The 12,482-nt window shown below is 48.8% G+C and overlaps 1 protein-coding gene across 2 annotated transcripts in view; it reads left to right on the top strand.

Annotated features, from left to right (window-relative positions):
- The window catches only part of ANKH (ANKH inorganic pyrophosphate transport regulator), a 173,319-nt gene that overhangs the window by 135,406 nt on the left and 25,431 nt on the right, over positions 1 to 12,482 (top strand). The gene's annotated exons all lie outside the window — the stretch shown is intronic.

Genomic DNA, 12,482 nt, shown 5'->3' with positions numbered 1-12,482 from the left:
AAAGATGGAGATGAGAGGAAGATAAGATGAAACAGGGGTCTTCTGAACTCAGTTCCTTGTTTGTCATGGTGGCCACATATTTAAGTCCTGTGAAATTCTCCATTTTTACAGCATAATGGAAAAACCGTAACTCAGAAATAGCGAGTGTGCGCAGTTCCCATCATAAATGACTGATACCGAGGACGTAAGACAAGAAGAGGTCTGGGGACAAGTGGTGACAGGGACACCATGAGCGTTGTCACTGGCCATTATCACAAGAACCACTGAGCTAGGTGAGCCCTAAGAGGGGCCCCTTAAAATCAAGTCTGACCCACATTTTAAACCTCGCTTGGATTTTTTTTTACAAAAACCCATAGTTTAATATTTGATCCCTTGACGCAACACCTGAATAAACTTATCAAGGACGACACGAGGTCTCTAGCCCATCACCTAAGACCTCTGACACTGGGTCATGACTCGGTGTCCTTGGCCACCCCATCACCCCAGCCTAGCCCTTCCTCTCAGTCCGTGCCCCCTGCAACTGGGAAACGGCGGGGGAGGTCAGAAGCATATTCCAGGCCGCCTCCCTGGGGTGGGGAGACCTCTGACAGCACGCCTGCCTGAGTCAGGCAGGTCACGCCAGGCAACCCTGTTCTCCTGGTTGTATTATTTCTCCCTGCAGTGTGCAAACTTTTCCATAGTTCCCTAAAACATTAGCAAAACACTGCACAGCCTTGAAACCATTTAAAAGAGGATTTTAGGAAAAACAGAGAAGGTTTCTATTCCCAGAGCAGACCTCAGCTTTTGGAGCCTGTGTTAAGTGACTGGAAGTTGAGAGTCGAGCTGGTTCGGATGCCAGGGTCTGTGACTTGGACACCATCCAGCTCCAAGAGCTGGAAGCTTTGGGCTGTTGCTCATTCGGCAGTCAGGGTCTGGCTCCCCTGTCTCCTGTCACTCCACTTGGACCTCCTTCTTCAGTTACGGTCAAGTCTGATGGAGAACATTACCAGATTGAGTTTACGGATATTCCTTCCTTCCTTCAGTTCACAGGCAATACTCTATATTTTAAAACAAAAGCAGCAAGTGTATTTTGAAGTGATAACCATGTAAAAGCTAGAAAAATGCTTCGATTTTCCATAGAAGTTATTTAACTTTTAGTTTTAGCTATTTAATTATTCTAATCCTACCATCTGTGTGTACATGCTAAGTTGCTTGTGTCCAACTCTTTGCGATCCTGACCCTATAAACTGTAGCTCGCCAGGCTCCTCTGTCCGTGGGATTTCCCAGGCAAGAATACTGAAGTGGGTTGCCAGTTCCTTCTCCAGAGGATCTTCCTGACCCAGGGATCAAACCTGAGTCTCCTGCATTGGCAGGGGATTCTTTAACACTGAGCTACCTGAGAAGCTCAGATTACAGTATAGGGTAAACCTGACTTTTAAAAAGATCTTCCCAGGAGGCTTGGTGGTAAAGAATCTGCCTCCTGCCAGTGGGGTTGCAGAGTCGCACATGACTTAGCAACAACAAATAACTTTTATGTGCACTGGGAAACCAAAAAACTCATGTGACTCACTTTATTGCAATATTCACTTTACGGTGATGACCCGAAATAGTTCTAAGAGATGTCTATACATGTATTTAATAAAGCTTAAATTTTTAATCATGCTTTATCACAATATTCACTTTACTGGGGCAGTAAAAAGTGAAAGTGTGAAAGTGTTAGCCACTCAGTTGTGTCCGACTCTTTGTGGCCCCATGGACTGTAGCCCACCATGCTCCTCTGTCCATAGAATTTTCCAAGAAAGAATACTGGAGTAGATTGCTGTTTCCTTCCCCAGGGGATCTTCCTGACCCAAGGATCAAACCCAAGTCTCCTGCATTGCAGGCAGATTCTTTACCATCCAAGCCACCAAGGAAGTCTAGATCAAAACCTGCATTAGCTCCAAGGTCTGCCTGTGATAGCACCAGCTAGAAGCCCGCCTTCCAAGCTCCTTCTCCAGGGCCTTCCTCTCTGTACCATGCTGTTCCAGCAAATAGGAACAGATACCTGGCCCTGAGGCCAGGGCTTGCTGGCACGCTTGAAGCAGTGGTTTCTTCAAAAATACAAATAGTAGTGTTATGGTGTGTCTCAGATACATTGGCTTTGCCGGTGGTGCTAAAGAATCTGGCTGCTAATGAAGGAGACGCAAAATATGTGTGTTTGATCCTTGGGTCAGGAAGATCACCTGGAATGAGAAATGGCAGCCCACTTCAGTATTCTTGCCTGGAAAATTCCATGGACAGAGGAATCTGGTGGGCTCCAGTCCACGGGGTTGCAAAGAGCTGGACACAATTGAGCGAGTGAGCACAGCAGCAGATACGTTATCTTTATAATGACTCAATCAGCTGGTCCTCAAGCAGTTGGCTCTAACATCTTGGCTAGAGGCTGGCCTGCGTGTGTGCTCAGTCATGTCCTAGTCTTGATGATCCCATGGATAGCCCACCAGGCTCCTGTCCATAGCACTTTCCAGGCTAGAATACTGGAGTGGGTTGCCCTTTCCTTCTCCAGGGGATCCTCCTAACCTGGCGCTCACCTGCATCTCCTGCATTGGCAGGTGGATTCTTTACCACTGAGCCACCAGGAATTGCCATTAAAAGATATGTAGAAAAGTTATAAGGGTTTTTCCCCTAAATTCATTGTTATGCTGTCACTATAGTGCATGCAGCTTTGTATAGCACTTACCATGTTCATTCTTCACATCTATTATTTCTTGTAGGCCCTGAACTTCCCTAGGCAGGGTCTGTGGGTTAGTCACCTCTTATCCCCAGGGCCTAGCATCCTGCCTGACACAGAAGGGGCACAATAAACAGAACACAAACAGAGGAATCAATTAATACTTACCTGTGTGATAAGGACCAGAAAGGTGCTGATGGCATTCACCCCTCCTGAGCCACAATCTCCTTATTTACACTGAGGTTATCTTATTTTTAAAGCTCTTAAGAGGCCCTTTACTTGAGAGTCTATTTTCATTTTTTTTAATTTTTAAACTTCATAGTATCAGGAAATTAACTTTGCAGAGCACTTAGGATAGGCACATCATGCTTATCGCGGGGGGCGATATTCTGTACAAAGTACGAGCCTTCGATGGTTCCAGAGCTTTCTACGCATTGCCTGGGATTAAAGTACATTGCCAAACACTGGTCCTTTGGGCGTTAGTGACTCTTCTCTCTAGGACTCTGAGAAGAGCTGGTGCCACAAATGCTGCAGACACTCAGTGACCCAGTGATGCTAACTGCTTTCTGAAGGAAAACCTGTACTGTCCGGAGCAGAAACTCATCTTGCAGTCAGAATGGGCCCATTCTTCAGGCCCTGACATGTTCGGTTCAATATCTGTCTTTGCCTGTGAAAAATACTTTGACAGTTAATAAGAGACCCTGGTGCTGGGAAAGATTGAAGGCAAAAGGAGAAGGGGGCGACAGAGGATGAGATGGTTGGATAGCATCACCGATTCAATGGACATGAACTTGGGCAAACTCTGGGAGACAGTGAAGGACAGGGAGGCCTGGCGTTCTGCAGTCCCTGGGGTTGCAGAGTTAACACAACTGAGCAACAACATGAGACTAGTATTTCAGCATGCTACAATGCATGTACGTGCTTATTCCCTAGTGCAGATTTTCAGTTTAACTTAGAGTGAATCCCTGACTCCGAAAGTTCGTTCTTCCCTCATTTTCTTATCTGAGAGTTTGTCTGAACCACTGGGCTTCAAGACAAGCAGCCCAGAATGCCTTCTGCCCAGTTGGAAGAGGAAGTGATTTTAGAAAGAGTATAAGGTAGGAAAGCAGAAGTTTGTCCCAAGAAGCATCTTGCTTCCCAGCCTTTAGGAAACTTAGAAAATCAATGATTGGCTTCTTTAGACCATTTGATGGGAGTGAGGGTGAAAAGGGAGAGCTTTAGCTGATCCGAAAGATCAACTGCAAAATAGTAAGAACCCTCTGATAAAAATTAATCCTCTCAATAATAACAATGCTACTGCTGCTAAGTCGCATCAGTCGTGTCCGACTCTGTGACCCCACAGACGGCAGCCCACCAGGCTCTCCCGTCCCTGTGATTCTCCAGGCAAGAGTACTGGAGTGGGTTGCCATTTCCTTTTCCAGTGCATGAAAGGAAAAGTGAAAGTGAAGTCGCTCAGTCGTGTCCGATTCTTAGCGACCTCATGGACTGCAGCCTACCAGGCTCCTCCGTCCATGGGATTTTCCAGGCGAGAGTACTGGAGTGGGTTGCCATTGCCTTCTCCCAATAGTAACAATGGAGCAGACACAATGCAGACCAGGGTTAGCAAGGCAACTGCAGACGGACACACTGCTGTTTGGGGTGAAGGAACACACAGTTCAAAAATATGCACTCTTTAAATATGATTGAAAGAACAGCTTCAGAAGTCATGCCGCATGGTGGGAGCAGATGTGGTGTAGTGGCCACTCAGAGGAGGCCAGCGATCCGAGCTGTGCAGAACAAGGTGGCACCACGAAGAACAAGGCTGTAGCTGGCGCTGGGGTCAGAAGCAAGCAGCCGGGTTTGCCCGGAACCTTCCAGCAGAGCGCTGGTCTCCGTCCCTAATGTGACTGATTATAAAGCCCCGTGATAGTCAGTGTGTCCTGAGAGGCTGTGTTTCTCTAGTAGACACTTGTGGTGATCGCAGACAGAGGGTGGTGGCCACAAGCATGTGAAGGAAGCAGGAGCAGTGTTGCTTCCTTCTGGGGAGAGGAATTGATAACACTAAACTTACAGAAACACGGCCCCTTGGAGCTGACCACAACTGCCCCCAGATTCCAGCCTTGGGAATAGAATGGAAACCACTAACCAGGTAGGATACGTCTTTTCAATCGCCTTTTTGGTGCAAAGAAGCACTCCAAAAGGCACCAGACCCCCATGTTCTTGGATATGAGGCCATTGTGGTGAAGTGAATGGATGAGCTTGCTAAATGTACCAAACTCGCCAATTTGGTACTGCAAACGTGTGGTCTTTTTTTTCTAAAGTGTTAGTGGCTCAGTTGTGTCCGACTCTTTGCGACTATATGGACTGTAGCCCACCAGGCTCTTCTGTCCATGGGATTCTCCAGGAAGGAATACTGGAGTTGGGTTGCCATTCCCTTCTCCAGGGGATCTTCCCAACTCAGGGTTCGAACCTGGGTCTCTCCCACACTGCAGGTGGATTCTTTTACCATCTGAGCCACCAGGGAGTTTGTGTGTGTGTGTGTGTTTCTAAAATTCATAGCAAATCATATTAAGTAGGCAAGTTTTAGCAGCTTTAGATGATTTTAGTTGACCAGTTTCCATTTTTACTTCACAATGACAGTTTTTCAACATCTGCTCTTTCTTACGCTCTCTGCCGCTCTAGTGTGGGGGAGCGGTTGCCAAGAGAGGGGGGGAGGAATCCTTCCAAAGCACAGGCTTGGCTGCTACTGAACCTCCCCAACCCCCTTCGTACAAAACGGGAACGGTGTCCACCCAGAGGGATGTTGGCAGGAAGAGCCACCAAGACAGCTGCGTGCAGTGAACGACCTACAAGGTCACACCCAGCATCCCCAGATGTTGAATCCCAGAGAGGCCAGAGGGGAAGAGCTGGGAGCAGGGGAAAGGGAGAAACAGTGTCAGAGAGACGGAGCGTGAGGTCAGCAGGAGAAGGGGAGGGACCGCGGGGCCTGGAAGAGGAGGGGGCCCTGGAGCGTCAGAGGAGATGGAGCAGAGCAGCAGAGGGGGGTTCAGCAGACAGCGGGGAGGATGGGAACGCCCCAGAGACCCCCCACCCCGGGCCTTGCCGGTTCTTCCCATAAACCGTGTGCGTGCTAAGTCACTTCACTCATGTCCGACTCTTTGAGACCCCGTGGGCTGTAGCCCGCCAGGCTCCTCCATCCGTGGGACTCTCCAGGCAAGAATACTGGAGTGGGTTGTCCTGCCCTCCTCCAGGGGAATCTTCCTAACCCAGGGATCGAACCCGAGTCTCTTACATCTCCTGCATTGGTAGGCAAGTTCTTTACTACAGCCTGGGAAGCCCACCGTGAACTTCAGAAGAGTTTGAAAGAGGCAAGTTCTTAAGAAATGAGTAACTGCAACAAGTTGTCAATGGGCTAAATAGACTATTCCACAGGTCGATGTGGGTGAACTCAGCTCTTTCAGGAAGGTGGGTGTGAAGGGTTCTCTTCCTTGGCTGCCACAGGGTGGGCTTCATGGCTCCAGCTTCAGATTCTGCTGACGTGGGGCTGTGCCAAGGCCTCCAGGCTGCACCGCACTGGCCTCCCCCAGCTTCAACAAATGGAGGCTGTTCGATGGCAGTGGAGGTGGTAGTGGTGGAGTGGGGTGTGTGTGTGTGCGTGTGTGTGGCTGTCACTTAGGGCAGAGAGAGGAGGCAGCCTTGCTATCCAGCCATGTCACTGCTGTTGTTCAGTCACTCAGTCATGTCTGACTGTTTGCAACCCCATGGGCGGCAGCACACCAGGCCTCCCTGTCCTTCACCATCTCCCAGAGTTTGCTCAAAGTCATGTGCATTGAGTCGGTGATGCCATCCAACCATCTCATCCTCTGTCACTCCCTTCTCCCACTTTCAATCTTTCCCAGCATCAGGGTCTTTTCCAGTGAGTTGGCTCTTCACATCCGGTGGCCAAAGTATTGGAACTTCAGCTTCAGCATCCAACCAGAGCACTTCACAGTAGGATGCAGGAGTATCTGAGGCCAGTGGCTGTTACTACTTAAGGATCTGGTTATTTTTTTCAAAAGATTTAAAATAGGTTTTTACTCTGGATGCACCCTGAGCCTTGCTTTTTGACGTCAATGGGTGGTAAAAAGGGAAAGTATGACTCTATACTCAATCCCAAGTGTTCTATTCTGATGGTTATGGGTTGAATTGTGTCCACCTCGAAGTTCTATATAGAAGTTCTAGCCCCAGCGCCTGAGACCTTATTTGGAAATAGGGTTCAGGTTGAGGTCCTGGTGGGTGGGTCAGGGGGACCCCTGCTCCATCTGACTGGTGTTCTTGGGGGGTGGGATGTGGATACACAGGCACAAGGAGGGTGCCACATGGAGACCGGAGTGATGCTGGAAGCTGGGAGGCCTGGAGCAGACCCTTCCCTGGGCCTTCAGAGGGAGCATGACCCTGCCGACTCCTTGATTTTGGTGTCACTCCTGGACTGAGAGATGTAAACGTGTTGTTCGGCTGCCCAGTTTGTAGTGCTTTGTTACAGCAGCTCTAGCAAACTCATACACTGATGTTTCTGAAAGAGAGTCAATGTCTTGTCACTTAAGGCCACATAGATTGACTGACCAGACCTAACTATTCAACTAGGGGCTTCCCTGGTGGCTCAGTGGTAGAGTCCACCTGCCAGTGCAAGAGATATGGGTTTGATCCCTGGGTTGGGAAGGCCCCCTGGAGAAGGAAACGGCAACCCACTCCAGTATTCTTGCCTGGAGGAGCCTGAGGAGCCTGACAGGCTACAGCCCATGGGGTCACAATAGTGGGACACAATTTAGTGACTAAACAACAACTAACTATCCAATTCATTTGCTTTCTTTTGAAATTCCCCACTTACTATTTCCATAAGACATCTGTATTCTTGTGTTTCCAGCTTCTTGAAGTAAGAATCTGAGTGTAGGAATTGCTTAGAAATATTCTTCTTGCAGGTTAGCACTGTCCCACGCTCAGGCAATAGAGAGTCTGCCTGCAATGCGGGAGACCCAGGTTCGATCCCTGGATTGGGAAGATCCCCTGGAGAAGGAAATGGCAACCCACTCCAGTACGCTTGCCTGGGAAATCCCATGGACGGAGTAGCTACAGTCCATGGGGTTGTGAAGAGTTGGGCACGACTGAGTGACTAACACACTTGTCAAGATTTATGTGCTTAGTTACATCCTTGCCAATGGGGCTTTTGGGAGGGTGTAGTTGTTGGCATTGTAGTATCCAGTAGAAGTACCAGTGTTCAAGTTGGGTCTCTTTGCTTTTTGGTCTTATTCTGCTTACCGTTAGTTGAACAATCCAGTGCTATCTCATCCACGCCCTGCAGACCCAACATCACTAACCCTGCAAAGTCAAAACACATTCACAATTTTCAGGGAAGAAATTAAGTTTCTAGTATTTTATCCAGTTGTGTTTATCCATTCCCGCCCCCCACCACCACCAAATTGTCTCAAGATCAAGATCAAGCTTCTGCTGCTTCCTGCATAAACAGTAGTATCTGATTTGGCTCAAAATTGTAAAACTTACTTAGTTTCAGTTTCACCTATCAGTACACACCTGGGTTGCAAAGAGCAGGTGCAGAGCCGCCACCTGCAAGGGCTTGGGAGCCAGGGGGAAGACAAGTGCATTCTTCTCTGGCTTCTGCCCGTGCTGCCTGCCAGACCCCAGCCTCACATTGAGGATGTGGTTCCTAGGCTCCACTCCGAGGCTTTCCCGGTGCAAAAGCAGATTTATCAGAGAAAGACAGCAGTCAGGAATCATTCCACCCAGTGGCCGAATAACCCAGTGGGGATCAACTCATAGACTTCCTGGAATTGTATTTTATGTCTGTCTGTGGCTTTTTTAAAAATCATTTTTTATTCATCTCAACTTAAAGACTGAGATGCCTGGGCTTCCCGGGTGGCGCTAGTAGTAAAGAATCTGCCTGCCAAAGCAGGAGACATAAGACACATGGGTTCGATCCCTTTGTCAAGAAGATCCCCTGAAGGAGGGCAGAGTGACCCACTCCAGTATTCTTGCCTGGAGAATCCCATGGACAGAGGAGCCTGGTGGGCTATAGTCCACGGGGTCGCACAGAGTCAGACAGGACTGAAACGATTTAGCATGGATACACGCATGCACAGCTTAAAGATAACAGAAGGAAGGGAGCATTTTTTCTTCTTATCTGATGGGCCTGTTATAGCGTATAGGACCCAGACATCGGCTTGGTCAGGTGCATGGTCCAGACCCTCGTGGACAAAACGAGGCCATGGTGTTGGTGGCTGAATGGCTTTCTGATTTCAGCATTGCTGTCACTCCCTGGTGCTTTGGGCCATGAACATGAGCACCTTCCTGGTGGCCTGGAACTCTGCTGTCCTGTCTATCCATGCTGACAAGGACATGCAGGGAGTCGGCAGAGCCAATGTAAAATATCTCAACCACTTTTTTTTTTGTAAATTATCTCAAGAAACACTGAATAGACTTATTGAAATGAGCACCTGAGGACAGAAAGCTCTGACTGGTGTGCTCAGTGGTCATTTTGCGTTGAGTGAAGCTAGAGACCACTGGACCCAGAAATAAGAGAAAACAATCAGGTGTCACCTGGTTACACAAAAGTGCTTCCCAGCAGCATGGTGGTTATTCCCTCAGTCGTGTCCGACTCTCTGCGATCCCATGGACTATAGCACGCCAGGTTTCCCTGTCCTTCACCATCTCCCGGAGTTTGGTCAAAGGAACAAATCACACACCGGTACTTCTATTGGATGCTATGATACCAACACCCTCCCACCCTCACCCCTCCCCACCCAAAAGCCCCATCCGCAAAGACATAATTAAGCGCATAAATTTGGGAACAGTGCTGACCTGCACAAATAATATTTCTAAGCAAACCTTGGATTCAAGTTCTCACCTGGAGAAGCTGGAGATATCCAAGAACAGAGATGTCTTAAAACAGTCGGTGGAGCGTTTAACACCTGCTGTGCCTCTCCCAGCACTTAGGTGTCTCTTGTATCTGCAGGCAGACTGAGAGAGCGAACGGGGAAGTATAGTTGCCTTTAGCTAAGATCCGTGGCTTTTGCTGAAAATGTTCTTTTATTTTATCTTAAATAAAATTTTAGCTTAAAGGGTTTCGCTATATTTCCAGCTCTGGGTGGGACTGCCCTCTTGTTCAGGCAGTGGAGGAAACACGATTACATTGCTTCAGGAGATTATTCTGGGAGTCCTTTTGTACCTTCTGAGCCCAGGGTGAACCTCAAAGAACTGTAGTGTGATGCTGAGAAAAAACACGTGTGGCAGATAATAGTGCCTGGGAAAGCCGCTCGTCGTTAATCAGAAACCAGACAGTTCTCAAAGGCCTGCCTTTAATCCTCCCGCAGACACGGCTCTTAACCCATGTGGCTTGAGGAATGAATTGGCCCTTACCAAAACAAACAGAAAACAAGAAGATTTGGAGAGCCAGCCCCTCTGAACCAGAGACGGGTTCAAAGGCAGGGCTGTGAGTTGTGCCAAGTGGCCCTGGGCTCTTGTGACACTTGACTGCCCTCTTTGTGGATTTTGATTTAAATGGGGTGGGTTGGGGAGGGGGCAGAGAGCCAAGGGGGAGGGGTTAGCTTAGGCATGAATTCGGGACCACATGGCTCAGTGTTCATGAGTGTGGGTCTAGGCGCCCCCAGGCCTGGGTTCAAACCCTGACCCCACCATTCACCCATTGGGAGGTCACTGAATACTGAAAGCCTCGAATTCCCCAGCTGCCATGCGGGCATGATAAGAATATCCACCTTCTGAGACTTTTCAAAGGAGTAATAGCTTAGCATCACGCCTGGCGTGCTGGAAGCAGAGAACGCCAGCTCCCTGCTCCGTGGTCCGCAGACACAGTGGCCCCCATGGAACAGAAGGATGGCTGTGTGTAAATAAACAGCTGCTGGTGTGCTCAATGCCAGTGAGTGATTTTGTGAGTTCTTCTAGTGATACCTATCATGCCCTTCCAAATTTCCGTGGGATGTGTTCTTTTTTCTTTTCAGTATCTAAAATAAATTCAACCTCTTGATAGATTTATACAGCCCTTCTCTGGACAGACTTCACCCACACATGGGACACAAATGGCAGGCGTGTTTTTCTCCCTGAGAACCTGGGAAAGCCCACTGCCCCTTCCTGTTTACAGTCTCCAATGCCAGGTGTTGACAGTGCTCATTCCAGCCTTTGGTTGTCTTGCTAACTCAGAAATGACCATTACCTACGGGGCTTCCCAGGTGGTCAGTGGTGAAGAATCTACCTGCTAATGCAAGAGACACGAGAGATGCAGGTTCAGTCCTTAGGTCGGGCAGAACCCCTGGAGGAGGAAATGGCAGCCCACTCCAGTATTGCCTGGAGAATCCCGTGGATGGAGGAGCCTGGCGTACCACAGTCTATAGGGTCACAGAGACAACTGAGAGACTGAGCACGCACTCATTACCCACGAGCTTCGGTGAGCTCTGAGAGAGAGGGATTGAGACGTTTCATCCTTTGGCTTAGATCTGATAAATCTGTACACACCAACCACATATTAGAAATGCCAGTAAGGAAAGATTTTTTGAGACTCATGGATGCATTGCCAAACTTGTCTAAAGCCTGGGCAACGGAACACTTAGAGCAGTGGTCCCCAACATCTTTGGCACTAGGGACCAGTTTCATGAAAGGCAGTTTTGCCACAGACTGGTGTGGGGTGGGTTGGGATGGTTTCAGGATGATTCGAGCCCTTTACATGTATCGTGTACTTTATTTCTGTTATTATTACATCAGCTCCACTTCAGACCATCAGGCATTAGATCCCGGAGGTTGGGGAGCCCTGGCTTAGAGTTTTTCTATTTACAACACAGCTCCCCAGAGAAAGAGCACGTGCATGTTTATTTATGCAGTCGTTCAAAGCAAATGCTTGAGTCCCTGCTCCACACCAGGCTCCACGGCTACCCCAGTGAAACAAACTCACACTGTCCCTTTTATTAGAGGGGTTTATAATCTCATGGAAAAGACAGGCAATTGACACATACGGTGGTGTTGGATAGTATATTAGTTTCCTATAGCTCCTGCAACAAATGACCACAAACCTGATGGCTTAAAACAACAGAAATTTATTCCCTCCTAGTTCTGGGGGCTGGAAGTCGAAATTCAGTTCACTGGGCTGAATTCGAGGCGCTAGCGGGGTCAGACTCTCTCCAGTGGGTTTAGAAAGGAATCCAGGCCTTGCCTCTTGCAGCTCCTGGTGGCGGCTGGCATTTCTTGGCCAAGTCACTCTCATCTCTGGTCTTCTTATCATCTCCTCCTCTACGTAGCCCTCTTTCTATCATCAGGACACTTACGACGGTATTTAGGGCCTTCCCGGGCACTCTTAGCTCCATAATTTCATCATCTCTGTTACCATATACTGTAATGAATCCTTGTTCTGGGGGTGAGGGTGGGAGCATCTCTTTGAGGGCCCGTTACGCAGCCTTGTGGGCTTCCCTGGTGGCTCAGCAGTAAAGAATCCTCCGGCAGTGCAGGAGACACAAGAGACGTGGGTTGGATCCCTGGGTTGGGAAGATCCCCTGGAGGAGGGCATGGCAACCTACTCCAGGATTCTTGCCTGGAGAATCCCGTGGACAGAGGAGCCTGGAGGGCTACAGTCCACGGGGTCACAAAGAGTCAGATGCAGCTGAAGCGACCGAGCACACATGTTTGCAGCCTCCTACAATAGTCACAGCTGCTTGGGAGAAAAAATGAAGTAAAGGCAAAGAGGAGGAGGGAGATGCCGTTTTGGACTGAAGGGTCACATTTGCAGTGATCAGGGTGCCCCGAGGCCCAGGGCCCCGTG

Source organism: Moschus berezovskii, chromosome 18 (genome assembly GCF_049115385.1).
Source record: "Moschus berezovskii isolate FMDL1 chromosome 18, NW_MosBer_1.0, whole genome shotgun sequence".
Taxonomy (NCBI): domain Eukaryota; kingdom Metazoa; phylum Chordata; class Mammalia; order Artiodactyla; family Moschidae; genus Moschus; species Moschus berezovskii.
The sequence above is the reverse complement of the archived record's forward strand: the minus strand, read 5'-3'. Positions and strand labels throughout refer to the sequence as shown.